This window comes from Anguilla rostrata, chromosome 18, assembly GCF_018555375.3.
Source record: "Anguilla rostrata isolate EN2019 chromosome 18, ASM1855537v3, whole genome shotgun sequence".
Taxonomy (NCBI): Eukaryota; Metazoa; Chordata; class Actinopteri; order Anguilliformes; family Anguillidae; genus Anguilla; species Anguilla rostrata.
The window spans coordinates 863,697-878,952 of record NC_057950.1 but is presented as its reverse complement, the minus strand read 5'-3'; the positions used below and the strand labels follow the sequence as shown (position 1 = coordinate 878,952).

At 47.5% G+C, this 15,256-nt stretch overlaps 1 protein-coding gene across 5 annotated transcripts in view; it reads left to right on the top strand.

Moving 5' to 3' along the window:
• Window positions 1-15,256, top strand: part of LOC135244438 (zinc finger MIZ domain-containing protein 1-like) — a 68,548-nt gene that overhangs the window by 4,211 nt on the left and 49,081 nt on the right. For all 5 annotated transcript variants that reach the window (XR_010326965.1, XM_064316707.1, XM_064316706.1 and 2 more), the window contains exon 2: window positions 14,939-15,055. The gene's annotated coding sequence lies outside the window, so the exon portion shown is untranslated. The remainder of the gene's footprint in view (window positions 1-14,938; window positions 15,056-15,256) is intronic.

The window sequence follows — 15,256 nt, the reverse complement described above, 5'->3', positions numbered from 1 at the left end:
TTTCTCAAAAGTCTTTCAAATGGGTGTCCGAGAATCCAGAAGAGTTTTAAGAAGGAGGAATTGTTAAGTGGAGCTAAGTAGGCCTGATTGAATCTTGGCCGTGTCTGCTGGACGCATATGGCTAAACACTGAGTAGTCTTGAGCCAGTCTGTGGCTCATTTTCTTTGTTGAACACTGTGCTTTGGAAGTAACCGCGGCGCTTCTGAATTTGTGTAAGCTGCAGGTGGCTAATAAGTGTCTTCATTGTGTTCATTGTCTGCGGATAAATCGGCAGTTTGAGGTGCGTCTCGCCCGACTCGGTGAGAGAGTTCCCCGTCGTTCCTGAGCCTCTTCCATTTCAAACGGCTCTCTGCAGAACCGTCGCTCGGAGAGGAAACCACTTCCTTTTGAGTCATCTGCACCACTTCCTCCTGCGCCTGTGGTCGACCGTCAGGCTCGAAGCAAAACATTCACTGACAGGCCAATTTCACGGCCATCGTTCACCCAAATAAACACTGCCCTGGTCTCCCTTTCCCCTCAGTGTGAGGGTTATTATGTCCGGAGTCTTGGTGTGGGATTGTGTATCGAAAATGTGAGTGGTCAGCTGACTATGAGCAGGAGTCTGCAGTGACAGAACATAATGTTGGCCTTGGGTCTTTGGGTTACCGCTGTGTTTTTTAGGGATGCACGAAATGTAGGTCTATATTTTTTGGGAAATAACTTCTCAGTATGAATAACTGATATTTGACTGGCCATATTGCTGATGCCTATTCCTCCCTATTTCATGTTTCAGCTAAAATGCAAACCACAACTGAGTTTCCACCTTAATGGAAGAAGTAGATCAGCACAGCTGTCAACTCAACAAGGGCAGAAACAAAAATCTTTTTTAACAGAATATGACAGAATTAGGGATATTATCAGTTAATCGGTTAACTGTTAATCGTTAATATGAACATTGATCGATTAATTTTATTGATTAAATAGGTCAATTTCAATAAAACATTTTAATGAATGATAAGATACTTGCAGAAGTATCTGGTTGTGTTTTGGCTTTACAACGGCAGGTATAGTGCAACAAGTCAATGCTACTCGATTAATTCCTAAGCAGCTTGCACAGTGATGTTATGTTTCTTGTACATATGCACAGATTAATATTATAGCATTTATTCACAATTAAGAGAACATATCTGTTTTTATGTTCTGTTGGTATTTCTTTCCTTGAGTGCAGCAGTCCCAGGTTGCATGAACCATAAAAAATATTTACAATCATAAATAGAATTAAACATAATTTTTTGAAGAAGGACCCGATAACGTGCGTACATGTACAGCCTCAGGAAACATTGCTGAACAAATGCTTTCCAGTTACTTTTAGAACTGTATTTCAGAGCTGTATGAGACACAAACCCCCACATTCCTCCATAACCTCCGTTAAGGAGAACATATTTAAATAAAGGACATATTACGAAAGTAGTAACATGCTCTGGCTATTGTTGGATTGTTCTTTTAAAATAAACTGCGTACCGTAGAAACGGCCGGAAGATCAAACTTTTTCATACGCTCTCAGCAGGCAGGCAAGATGTCTCAATTAGCAACAAGATATTTCACTCAAAGGAAAACTCCACATTAGAGAAGCACACTTCTATCCTCCACTGATGCTAGCTGTGCCAACGTGGGGAAGATGCATACAGAAGCACATCTCAGGGAGAGGTGGCGGCGGTGTAGTAAGGAACTGGTCTTGTAACCTAAAGGTCACTGGTTTTGTGTCCTGGGTAGGACATTGCCGTTGTACCCTTGAGCAAAGTACTTAACCTGCATTGCTTCAGTATATATCCAGCTGTATAAATGGATGCAATGTAAATGCTATGTAAAAAGTTGTGCACGTCGCTCTGGATAAGAGCGTCTGCTAAATGCCTGCAATGTTTCAAATGTGGGTGTGTGAAAGACAAAGACTCCCAGCCAATCAAATCCATTATAATAAATCTACTGTCCCCAGTCAGGTTGCAGGATTCCTGGGCCAGAAAAGCTTGCAGTGGTACTGTCAGAGTTTGACCCTTTGGCATTGATGCTAGACTGTGGAGGTTCTTCTCTGAGGAATGCTGGTGGAGACTTTTTTTACATGGGTATTGCTTCAGTCAGTGTACCTGTAGATGCCCCCCCCCCCCCCCACACACACACACACGCGCACACACTCCACTTGGCCTATTTATAATTCAGGTTTTGTGAGAACACAGTGTTGGCATGTAAACTGGTGCAGTAAGGTTGCCTTGGGAGGGCAGTAAATATAGATGCTGTGGTTGTTAGTTAGGAAGATGGTGCATGTTGAGGTGGTTTTGCCTGTAGCTATCTGCAGCCTGTAACACACAGTAAAGGCCCTGCATGTGTGTGTCAGTATGTGTGTGTATGTGTGTGTTTGTGTATGTGTGAGAGAGAGTGTGTTGTAGGTGTGTATACCTGTGTGAACATGTGCTTGTATGATTTATGGTGTTTCTATGTCTGTGAGTATGTATTTGCACGCAAGGCTAGAGAACTGACTTCCGTAAGTCTTATCCTTCTGATATGTAGCTAATAGCTTCGTGAGCAGACTGAGCATCTTTTACCCCTTTCACACAGCTAATACCGCATCTGAGCCGCCTCTGATGCGGTAACAGGTTCCCTTTCCCACAGAATTTGTAATGCGGTATTCGAGCCGTCTTTACCTTTCACACACAGTAGAACTCAACTCTCGTGAATGAATTGTTTACGTTCCGTTACCATAGTAACACACTTGATGTAGGCCCAAAGCTATAACGTTACTTGTTATTTATTTTCGCTGCAATCTTTTTGCAATTTCCGGCAAGACAAACAAACATGTTACATTTTGAAGTGCAAGTGGTCGCATTTATTTGTTATTAGTTTTCGCGTTCTCAATGGGTCCAGGTATTTCCTCTGTATGCCATTTTTTCGGTTGAGAGATAGGTGCGCGTGAACGCAGATCTGTAACGATCTATAGGATCTATAGGACGGAGTGTGGCGCAGTGGGTAAGGAACTGCGCTTGTAACCGAAAGGTCGTAGGTTCGAATCCCGGGTAAGGACACTGCCGTTGTACCCTTGAGCAAGGTACTTAACCTGCATTGCTTCAGTATATATCCAGCTGTATAAATGGATACAATGTAAAGTGCTACGTAAAAGTTGTGTAAGTCGCTCTGGATAAGAGCGTCTGCTAAATGCCTATAATGTAATGTAATGTAATGTAACGTAATTCGAACGCCGCCCAGAAAGCAGTCGTCGATGCTGCTGTCCGTTCCCACAAGAGAAATGCGGTATTTTAAAAGCCGTCGCAAAGTGTTCACACGGACATACGTGCGGTATCGAAGCCGTCTCGAAAACTCCTTTTTTCTTCTGTGTGAAAGGGGTACGAGTGTTCTCCCCTCCGCTGTCTCTCCCACCCCCCTCCCCAGCACCAGCACCACAGCCTAATAATTTCTCAAGGGAAATAAAGATGTGTGTTAATTACTCTGCCTGTCCTGCGAAGATAAAGGAACATATTTTGTGCCTTTCCGTCGAAGTCCTGTAAATATTATGAGCCTTTCTGCAGCGGTTCTGTGGGATCCATCTTGTGCTGTAAAGAAGGGACACGTGATGATGTCACTATCAGCTGTTTGCGGCTAAAAGCCAGCCATAAGGCTGTGGCCATAAGATAAGACTGTGGCTTGTGATTGGCCAAAACGAGCGGGCAGCATTCGTGCACCAGAAAGGTGATTCGTTTGAGACCAACGTCGCTGATACTGAAAATTAAGAGAAAATGTTCTTCTCAAAAAGTAGCATAACCATAGTCATCTGAAACTTTTTTTTCTTGCTTTGTTTTTACCAAACGAAGCTAGAGACCCAGTAACTGCCCAGACGGGAGCTCTCTCCTTAATAATAAAATAAGTTTTTCTTTCATAAATTGACATCTGTGCTCATACCTCTGCCGTGAATGTGTAAATCTGGTTGCGTTTATGCTATAATGTAAAACAGGGTGATGTTAGCAGTGGCGTTGGCCCTATAGATAAACAGGACTTTTTAATAGCGTGTGAAGGTTACGTTTCGAACGTGTCTGTACGGTGTCTGTATGGTGTCTGTAGTCTCTGAATGGCCTTCCCCCTGCCATGGCTCTGTGGAAATAGAGAACAGCAGATCCTTCTTTTCAACAGCAGTCCGCAAAAAGCTTTTAGCTTATTTTAAGCCATTAAGTTTTATCACCTGCTCGGTTCTAAGGTCTCCCGGCAACAGAGAATGTCCTTCCTGTGGCCTGAAGCCTTTGGCATATAGCACATCAGTCTCAGCCATAATGAAATTAATCATCTATTTCAGAGAGCACTGATGCCACAGTGCCATGAACACCAGAGATGGTCTGCAGATAATACCTCTCCTTGCGTCTCTGTGCTGTCTAATTGTTTACAAATGGTGCCAGCCCTTCGTTTGCTGTAATTTGCAGAAGATGCTCCACTTCCGTTCTTATGAAAGCAGAGACTTTTCAAAAATTCCTCTCTGGCATTAAAATGACAGGAGGTAATTTTCCCCATTGTGTCCCAATCTCACAGTCAGATAGATGGCAGGTAACAGTGATTAAATGTTTTGCTAAATCTGCTCATTTATTTTCCGGGAAACTAGATGTTGTGGAGGTCTGCTGGGAAAGTGCTGATTGACTGGGGCCTCAGGAATCCATCATCAGGTTTCTGAACTGAGTAGCATTGATAACTAAATTTGGCTCGTTTGACATACTTATCCACAACAGATTTTTACGACTTGCTGGGAAATACATTCTTGTCCCTTTACATACAGATTCAGATTAGGCGCATTTCCCAGCCTGCATCCTGCTCCTTTGTCCCCCGCGGTTGGTTATGATTGTGCTCATGGTCACATCCCCACATTGCTGGGTGCTGTTCTGCAGGCCCAGGTGGGGGCCCCACATTGCTGGGTGCTGTTCTGCAGGCCCAGGTGGGGGCCCCACATTGCTGGGTGCTGTTCTGCAGGCCCAGGTGGGGGCCCCACATTGCTGGGTGCTGTTCTGCAGGCCCAGGTGGGGGCCCCACATTGCTGGGTGCTGTTCTGCAGGCCCAGGTGGGGGCCCCACATTGCTGGGTGCTGTTTTGACCTTTTCTCCTTCAGCATTGAGAGTTCTGGGATTGTAAACTGCACGATAAAAGATGCAAACCATCCTCATCCATCATCCCTTTGTTTCAGTGGAAAGACATCCAAAATTGTTTTCAGTTGCTTGGCATGCAGGAAGATCTCCCGTACGGGAGAGTCACGCATTTTAAATCACTGAGTCCAAAAGAGTGGAGAAGGTATTTCCGTTTGTATGTGATCTTGTAATTTGTTGCGTAAGAGCTGTTTGTGTTTAGTGGTTCAGTGTAAAGGTTGCTCTCTGCTCTTAGTGTAGCCCAGTCTGTAGTGTGGCCAATCTTCCCGGGGGGGGTGTTGATTCCCTGAGCTGTGATGACTCTCTGCTGCATGAGAAGATACCCCCTCCCTCCACCCCCGTCTGTGGGATTAAGTACCTGCCCCCAGTAGAATCACAGGTAGGAGCTCTGGCTGTAATTAGCAGAGTCTGACTGGGGTTCACAGTGGTAGGACCCAAGAGGCAGAGACGCCCCAGAACTGAAAGTGGCTAAAGCTCTTACCAGTGAGCTCCATGACCGTGCCCCTGGAGTCCTGAGGTTTTATTGTATTTAAAAACAGTCCTGTACCTAATTAGCAGACTCTCTAGTGCATCTCTCTAATCCTCCCAATATTTGCATGAGGAGCGTTTTCAAAGGGGAGGAAGCCAGGAGCTGAAAATGTTGTTGTTGCACAAACAGTAAAAAAGTGATAATTAAGTTCAGGTCATGTAGCTAGCTGACTCATTAGCATTCAGACCTACACAATGATCTAAGATCATCCCATCCAAAAAGAAAATTACAATTTTTAACTGTGAAAATGTTTTCTCCATTTTGCAAACCCAACAGAAAATCAGTGTCGGTTGATCCAGTGTCTTTTGTTTTCATCCAAAACTGACAAACCACAACAAACGAACGTTGGCTACTTTGTTGTAGCACAGAACATAGCACATTTGTACTGTGTGTTGTAATTTGGTTGCGCAGATCGGATTTTTCGCACTGGCTTTCTGGTGCATGCTGCTGTTGAGGTTGAGTGCAGGTTAGCGCTTTGGCGGGTCACCTGCCCGAGTAAATACACAGACCGCTAGCCCTGACTCTGCCCCTGCGTGTGGAGCTCATAACCTGTTCATCAGGCCGTGACATTAGCTTGACTTTAGCCTTTAGCCTTTAGCTCCAGCCTCCAGCAGCAGGAGGTGATTTTTCTCTGCCATCCCAGAGGACTTCCCAGAGGAAGTGCAGGTACTCAGCTTCCTGAAGCTGCTTGTTAAGCAATCATCACACAGGCAATCAGCATGCCTTAATCAGCCTGGTGAACCCATGGGGACAGCCAATCACGTCTGAGGAAGGCTTGTATGGGTGCAGGCTTTTGGTCTTTCATTCTAACCCAGCATCACAACACGATGCGACCAATTAACTAATCATGGCCTTCAATCAACAACCGTGATCAATTAAGTCATGTGATTCTGCTCCCACAATGACCCTTTGGGGTTAAGACCGGGCACTCTTGCTTTTGAAATTTGCACCCTTATGCTAGCCAGCTCTCTAATTGACCCTTATTTAGTATAGTTGTCTGCCTTATTGTTGACAAGGACTTGAGCATACAAGTGACAAGTTAAATGATTCCAAGATCACATTTTCAGGAAAAAGCCAGGTCCTAAATATTAGCAAATGGATCTTCATGAACTCAAACACATTGTAACCTCAATAAGCGTAATTATTTGAATGCAGAGTCTATTAAAGAAAGAAAACAAAGGCATTCTTTATTGCAGTAGAATATTTTATGATATTCGTGTAGAGGGTTATGGAAGCGGGCCACCCAAACACTGTGGTTAAATATGGCTCATCAGCTGGTTCAGCCGAAGGCAGAACAAAGCCAGGCACATTTTTACCCGGGCGGACGGAGCCTGCTAGACACGAGGGCCGTCCTGTTGGTGCTGTGCCCAGTCATGTTCCCCTCCAGTGGCACTGCCAGCCACAGCGGGCACTAGCAATCACAGCGGGCACTGGCTGCCACAGGGGGCACTGGCAGTCACAGCGGGCATGGGCACAGCGGGCACTGATAGTCACAGCGGGCACCGGCTGCCACAGCGGGCACTGGCAGCCACAGCGGGCACTGGCAGTCACAGCGGGCACTGGCACGGCTCGGCCAGGCTTCTGTACCAGACCTGGGGTGGCAAGAAGAGTAATAAACTTGTGTAATATTAAATAATAAACTTATATTTGTGTGTAATATTTGCGTACCTTTATAACGCATCTACTGCACTTCTATTGTCATTGTTCTCTGTAGTCTGTTGTTATTTGTGTGTCATAAGTCAGACTGAGTGTTCTTTGTTTTATGTAATATGTCCTTTATGCTTTCATCTGAAGAGTATTATATTTATCACGTACTGTTATGTGGTCTTTTCCTGTTATGTGATATTCTGTTTTAAGTTTCTGTTGAATTGTATTCTGTGGTATTTGGGAAACCGCAGGTGCATAGATGATAGACAGGCCTGCGTAAAATGATAGATGATAGACAGGCCTGCGTAAAATGATGCTTTCTGGTGATGGAAAAACAACACTTCTAAGCTGAACAGCTTCCTGCACTGCCTGCATTCCAGAGCCTGGAACTGCGTGTCATTCATGACATCACTAAAGGCGGTTTGAGCGGCACGGTTTGTCTCACGTCCAGTACGCTCTGAAACATCCTGCTGTCTGCCGACACGCGAGAGGGAGAGGGGGAGAGAGAGAGAGATGGAGAGAGAGAGAGAGAGACCGATAGAGAGGGAGAGGGAGAGAGAGAGAGAGATGGAGAGAAAAAGAGAGAGACAGATAGAGAGGGAGAGAGACAGATAGGTGTATGGTTTTTGTTTATTCTGAGCTTGATTGCAAGAGTTTGGTTTATGAAGAGCCTGAGCCTGAATATTCTTAATGGTGAAAAGCTCAGAACCTCCAGCACACGCTCACCTGCGTTCATCAAGGCTGATAAGTGATCAGCACACGTTAGGGTTAGGGTTAGGGTTCTATATCACTCCAATACCATGTGTGTGGTCATGTGATCCTGAAGTAGCCACGCTGAATGGGCTTTGTGTGGACTGGAGCGTTTAAAGCAGACGGTCTGGGGCTTTGTCTCGTTTGGGAGGCTGTCTGACTCTCTCTGCCTCTCCAGACCTGGAGATTAATCACTGGCAGGATGTTCCTCTGCAGGCTGGGATTGATCTGGGGGGGGAGGGGGGGGGAGTGCCGGAGTGGCGGTATTCTGCCCGCGCGGTCCCGTGGGAGGGGTGTTTGTGCGCTTTCGGATCCCGCGGAAGGTGCCGGGCTGTTGATTAGCATCGATCGGCCGGATAATTGGCCACTTGACGAGAAGTTGAGCGAAGTAATCTCCTGATTCTCCTCTCAAAACTCCATTGTGGGGGTGGCCTTCGTGTACATGAACAACCCCCCCCCCCCCCCCCAATCCCACGCGCGGTGTTTTAAAAAGCCTCGGACGTTGATGAGATTTGGAATGAGAAAAATTGACCCGCCAAGCTATTGTGACAAATGAAGCGAGAAGGGGCCTTGCTCCAAAAATACATCCCTTCAGCTGCAGACTGGCCTGTCCAGCACCGCTGGGCACTGAGAGGGGCATCTTTACGCAGGCGAGTCTGAGAGCTTGGCGTGGACTCGACCCCCTCCTGTGGAGTGGTGTGTTTCTCCCCAACCTGCAGGAGCTCCTTACCTGTAGCCATGCCCCCGGGAGCTCCTTACCTGTAGCCACGCCCCTGGGAGCTCCTTACCTATAGTCCTACCTGCGGGAGCTCCTTACCTGTAGCCACACCCCCGGGAGCTCCTTACCTGTAGCCACACCCCCGGGAGCTCCTTACCTGTAGCCCTACCTGCGGGAGCTCTGCACCTGTAGCCACGCTCGCGGTGGCTAAGCGGCACATTTCCAGGGAAGCGAACGTTGGCATGCGGAGATGAATTGCAGTGCAATAAGCTGCATTCCCCTGCAGAAAGAGAAATTAAACGGCTGCTGCTTTCAGCTAAACGTGGGCTGTAATTAATTACAGGGGCCATTTTGGAGAATTTCTCAAGAGCCTCTTTCCAAAAGATCCAAACCGTTACGAGCGCTAAAGTTCTGTCACGGTCATCAGGTGGTGTGAGGTAAACACACCTTCACCTTCATCATGTGATGTGAGGTAAACACACCTTCACCTTCGCAGTCCTTAGGTTTCTGTAGAGGTGAATGCCAGCCATAGCAATCCTGAAGGGCCAGGTAATACCCAGAGCGTGATGTTAGGTGAAGGTTAGGAGGTTTCTGAGCTGTGATGGCTCTGTGCTGCGTGATGCGGTCCTAAGTACGTGCCTACTGCATGGTTTGGCTGGGGGGGCAGCTCTTTTATGATTGGGCCCCGTTAAATGGAGTGATGTTCGCGGCATTGGGTGCCGTGTCGCGCCGCGGGGAAGCACATGTCATTCTGCTGCTGTGATTATGTCCCGCTTGGCCTCACAGCCGCAGCTCACCGCACGCGCCATCGTGCCAGGCGACTCCAGTGTGCCGGTGGCCGTGTAGCCAGCCCTGCGCTGCTGCAGTGTGACGGTGGCCATGTAGCCAGCCCTGCGCTTTTGCAGTGTGACGGTGGCCATGTAGCCAGCCCTGTGCTGCCCAGCAGCATTGCGGCCATGCAGCGGTTCACTTCTGTTATTAGCCCTCCACCCAGAGCTGTTTAGTCTCAACCCCTCTGAGCCACGCTGGGTCAGAACGCTGGGTCAGAGGGCTGGGTCCGAGCGCTGGGTCAGAACGCTGGGTCAGAGCCCTGGGTCAGAGCGCTGGGTCAGAGCCCTGGGTCCGAGTGCTGGGTCAGAGCGCTGGGTCAGAGCCCTGGGTCGGAGCCCTGGGTCAGAGCGCAGGGTCTGAGTGCTGGGTCGGAGCCCTGGGTCAGAGCGCTGGGTCAGAGCCCTGGGTCTGAGCCCTGGGTCAGAGCGCTGGGTCGGAGTGCTGGGTCAGAACCCTGGGTCGGAGCCCTGGGTCAGAGCGCAGGGTCTGAGTGCTGGGTCAGAAGGCTGGGTCAGAATGCCGGCCACACACGTATAATTAACAGAGCTGCTGCGGGGGAAATGTGAGATTTCTCGGCTTGCGTGCGCACGATACTGTCAGGGTTCACTGTAGGCGGTCATCTACGTATTTTAAAATGGGGACGGAAATTCGCCTCTCAACAAGAAAGACCGCAGTGCTGGTGGCCATTAAAGCTAACGGTGCCAGTCGGAGCGAAGCAGAGTTAGCGCGGCAGAGTTAGCGCCGCGTAAATCCTCTTCCGGAAGATTATCTTCATCTGTGCGCTGCTCCCATGGTGCGTTTTATTTTATCCCTTCTAGTAATGCAGTTTAAACAGCGTGTGTGTGTGAGTGTGTGTTTGTGTGTGTGGGTATGTAGGTCTACACATTGTTTTTATTAATCAATCTTGTTTTCTCATTGGCATCCAGCCCTTTTCCTTCCTGAGGCTATTATGAAATATTTTCATTTCGGAATGTGATATAACAATATTCAAAACACATTGCTGGCCATGGTTCTCTCGTTGATGGCATCGTTCAGGTTATATCCCTGTCCATAAAGCGTTGGTTGATTTTCCTGGGTTTTTATATTCTTTTATAAACTTATATTCTTTTCCTGTGTTTTTTCAGTTGGCCCAGACAGTTTTTATGTGTCATTCCTCAGAAACGTCTGCAAACACCAAAAATATTTTTCATTGAACGCAAAAAACTTTCTGGGAAAATAAAAACGTGCACTAAAACTAAAAATATCAAGAAACCCCAGAATGTGAGGCCTCTTAAGCCTCTATGTGGCGTATTACTATTCAGAGCTCCATTTGCATAACGTACGCAGAAGGACGCATGGAACTGGTGTAGTGGGCTGATCGTGCTGCAGCCTGATTGTACACAGAGTGTGGAAGACTGCTCCAGCTCTGATTCGCCGATGCCTCTTGCGAAGATAATGGAAATCGCGGTCATTAAGCTCGCGCTCTCCGTTGTGTGGTGAAACCTCGCGAATCCGTAATTGTTCATCACTAGTGCGGGGAACCTTCCTGGGTGTGAGAAGCGCTGTTTTTGCTGGATTAATTTTCCGGGCCGGTCTAATGCCTCCGCAGAGCAGTAGATGGAGATCCCTGCCTCCCTTTCCCCCGCTTCGCTAAGCCCCTGAATCGTTTTACAACTTCAAACGGCTTCATAATCGCAGACCTTCAGAGGCTGGCCACCACTTTAATTGTATAGCGTTGTTTTTCTTGTCACGCAAGTATTTAAGCAGATTTGTTTGCAGGCCTTCAGTAATCCCTCAGAAATATGCTGCATGCGTGTCTCTGACAGCACTGTTCGTCATCGCATAGACGGTCTCACCATGTGACAGGTGTCTTTACACAATACGACAATTTATCACCTGATGCTGGGAATCACCATGTAGCCTAAATGATACTCCGTTGCGCAAAATTATCGGCATACACCCAGGTATGTGCAGTCCATAGTTCCATCGACAGATTTATTTTATTATGTGTTCCGTGACCCAAATATTGGATTTATTCTGACTGAAGACTAAATGCATTTACACATGATTCAGATTTATTACAGATTTGGTTCTGTGCCATAATCTGCTGTATTTCACAGCCATGTCATGGCCCAGAAGCATTTCCTTTAGAAAGAACCGATCCTGACGTCATTCTGAGGACATCGGTGGCTTGCAACAGAATGGAGAAAACATGTTTATATGGAAAGATGACTGCACACGTCATTTAATGGAGTGTGTTTGCCTGCTGAGGGAGTTATTGCTGTGATTGTGCAATAATTTGGTTTCAGAAGCAGTTATGAATAAGACTGACAGTGAAGCAACGGACGGCCATGTAAACTCATTTCCTGAGTGACTGACTCCATAAATAGAAGTGATTCAAAAATAGAAAACAGAGAAAAGCAAAATAAAATGGCCAGTTACCACCCTTTAGCTCCTAAACACTGAATATTTCAGCTAACAGAGCATCAGTACTGTGTGTGCAAGTGTGTGTTTGAGAGAACGTGTGTGTGCTAAAGAGAGTGCATGTGTCTGTGCGTGTGTGTGCGCGCGCACGTGTGTGTGTGCTCGCATGTGTGTGCATGCATGCGCGATTGTGTTAGAGAGAGTGCATGTGTCTGTGCCCCCTTCTCTGGCTCACTGTCATTGCATCTCCAGCTACTGGTCAGAGTGTCAGGTTCACAGTCTTCATCTCTGAAGGTATGAAGCCTTTTCTTCTACAAAACCACATTTTATTGTTCCCAAAAAAAGATACATTTTGTCTTCTAATTGCTTAGTTTTTTATAAAGAAAATCCTATGTGCACCCTGCATAATAAGGTTTAGAAATCGGCTGTACCGTGTTTTGCTGGAACTGTCTGTTCTGTACAGAAGAGAGGCCTCGTGTTTGAACTGAAAACATGAGTTTGCCTCCATCACTCAATTCATCATCCAGGATATGTGCTTGGATTCAATCTGCTTTTTTCTTTAAGTTGGACTCCTGATGGAATATAAGCATTTGCTTTTCATTCACGGTTTGGTGAGTTCAACAGTCACCCAAATTAACTTGTGTGCAAAACCTAAGCATTTGCATTTAATCAGTAAGCAGAGTTAAGGGCGAATGTGGACTGGATTCCCGCCACAGGGAGATCGAGCGGGAAAACAGACCCATGACTCTTCCTCCCACTCCTGCCTCCTGAAAGAGCGGAGGTTGCCCTGGAAGAGCCTTGTTTTCGGGGGAAACGCCCCTCTTTATCCGGCCCGTTACCCCCTGTGGAGCCGTCCAGTGGCAGGATGCTCAGATAAACGCCCAGCTGCAGGCCTCCCGGATCTCCCGCCCACGCGTACGGACTGCTGTACGGACTGCTTTACGGACTGCTGCACGGACTTCAGTACGGACTGCTGCACGGACTGCTTTACAGGCTGCTGCACGGACTGCTTTACGGATTGCTGAACGGGCTGCTTTACGGACTGCTGAACGGACTGCTGCACGGACTGCCGTACGGACTGCTGTACAGACTGCTGAACGAGAAGCAGCCTGTCACGCGGAACACTAAGCGCTGCTGGCCGGAGTTTGCCTTCGGAAGCGCTGGGCTGTGAAAGGGAAAACTGTGTTTGAGGAGAACTTTCATTCCCTGTGCTCGGTGCCTGTGTGTTAGAGGAAACCTGTCATTCCCTGTGCTCAGTGCCTGTGTTAGAGGAAACCTTTCATTCCCTGCACACGGCACTAGTGTGTTTTGGAGTTTTTAGGAAACCGCATGTCACTAGAAAACAAAACCAGAACCAACAGCGCGTTGCCAGGAGGAAGTCCAGTGATTTATTGCCATTAGCTAATTAATTACATATCTGTTTCATCTGCGGCTGTGAACATGATGGATTGGCTTTGGATACAATAATTTTTCATTTTGAAGTGCAGTCTTTTTTTTTTTTTTTACAAATTGAATAATTTGGTTGTTCTGTGAATTTGGCCTCCTGTGTGTTTAACTAAGGGCTATATGAGCGTTCTTGTAATCGATGATTTTACAGTTTCTGGGTACTGGAATTCCTCATTTGAAATGCATTTAAAAAAATGAGCACTCCCCGATGAGCAGGGTCACTCAGCGATGGTCTGAGGTGTGTGCGGTCGTGTCTTAACCCTGTACAGCATGGTCACCCAGCGATGGTCTGAGGTGTGTGCGGTCGTGTCTCAATCCTGTACAGCACGCTCACCCAGCGATGCTCACCCAGCGATGGTCTGAGGTGTGTGCGATCGTGTCTCAATCCTGTACAGCACACTCACCCAGCGATGGTCTGAGGTGTGTGCGGTCGTGTCTCAATCCTGTACAGCACGGTCACCCAGCGATGGTCTGAGGTGTGTGCGATCGTGTCTCAATCCTGTACAGAAAGCTCACCCAGCGATGGTCTGAGGTGTGTGCGATCGTGTCTCAATCCTGTACAGAAAGCTCACCCAGCGATGGTCTGAGGTGTGTGCGATCGTGTCTCAATCCTGTACAGAAAGCTCACCCAGCGATGGTCTGAGGTTGTCGATCGTTGGCTCATCCTGTACAGAAAGCTCACAGCGTGGCCTTTAGTGTTAGTGCGACTGTGTCTCTTAATCCTGTAAAAAGCTCACCCCGATGACTCACCAGCGATGGTTTGAGGTGTGTGCGATCGTGTCTTAACCCTGTACAGAAAGCTCACCCAGCGATGGTCTGAGGTGTGTGCGATCGTGTCTCAATCCTGTACAGAAAGCTCACCCAGCGATGGCCTGAGGTGTGTCCACCCGCAGCATTGAGGGTTGTTCTGTTGGCGAGGGTAGTGCTTGGGGCCGGAGAAGGCAGGTCTTAATCGACTTGTCCGTCAATCTGTTGTGTATTGTTAGGCTTGCAAATTGGATTTGGCAGCGAACTACTGCCACAGTGACCATTCTGAGGTCTCCAGACTCACACCACAAGCGTTCAGCTGTTAAAGCCTCTTTAACGAACGGCGACCTGTGAACTCATTTCTCTGGGCGTTCAGAGAGAGGACTGTGCCGTTTGCTGACTTCTGCGCATTATGTGTTTTGGGAGAATTTTTTAAGGGCAGTTTTTAAAAAAACCTGCTATTTTAACAGGTTTAGTGTAAAACTGCGGGTTTACGAGATTTACTGGCCAATTTGCAGGCCTGTTTGAACATTAATTTGTTTGGAAAGTGCCTGTTTCGGTGAACCAAAAGCAAGTCAAAATCTCTTTACTGGATTACTCTGAAAGTAACAGGCTTCAGGACTATGGAAATCTCACCTTATTTGGCAGGAGGCTGCTGATACTCAAAACCTTTTTTACTCTACTACTCGTCTTTACTCTTTTTTTTTTTTTTTTTGGCTGCAGGTAACTCGTTCTCCCAGAGGACACGGGGGGGACCATTTCCCCCAGCAGGACATGTGAAGGGGAGAGAGGGGGGAGGGGGTGCTGGCTGTCTGGACCCCGGGCCTTCAGCACGTGCAGGTGAGCATCTTTCCTACACTCACTGATCTTTGTAAGATGGTAGCATCCCAATTGTATATATCGGCACTCCTGGCATTTCAGGGGTCGCTGGTGTGCAATGAGATGCAGTCATCCTGGCTGACTAAACATCCTCCGGCCCCCGGCTGGCGCTAGACCCGATTTCTGTGCGGGGCTGCCGGCCACAGCTGGCTCCGGTGTAGC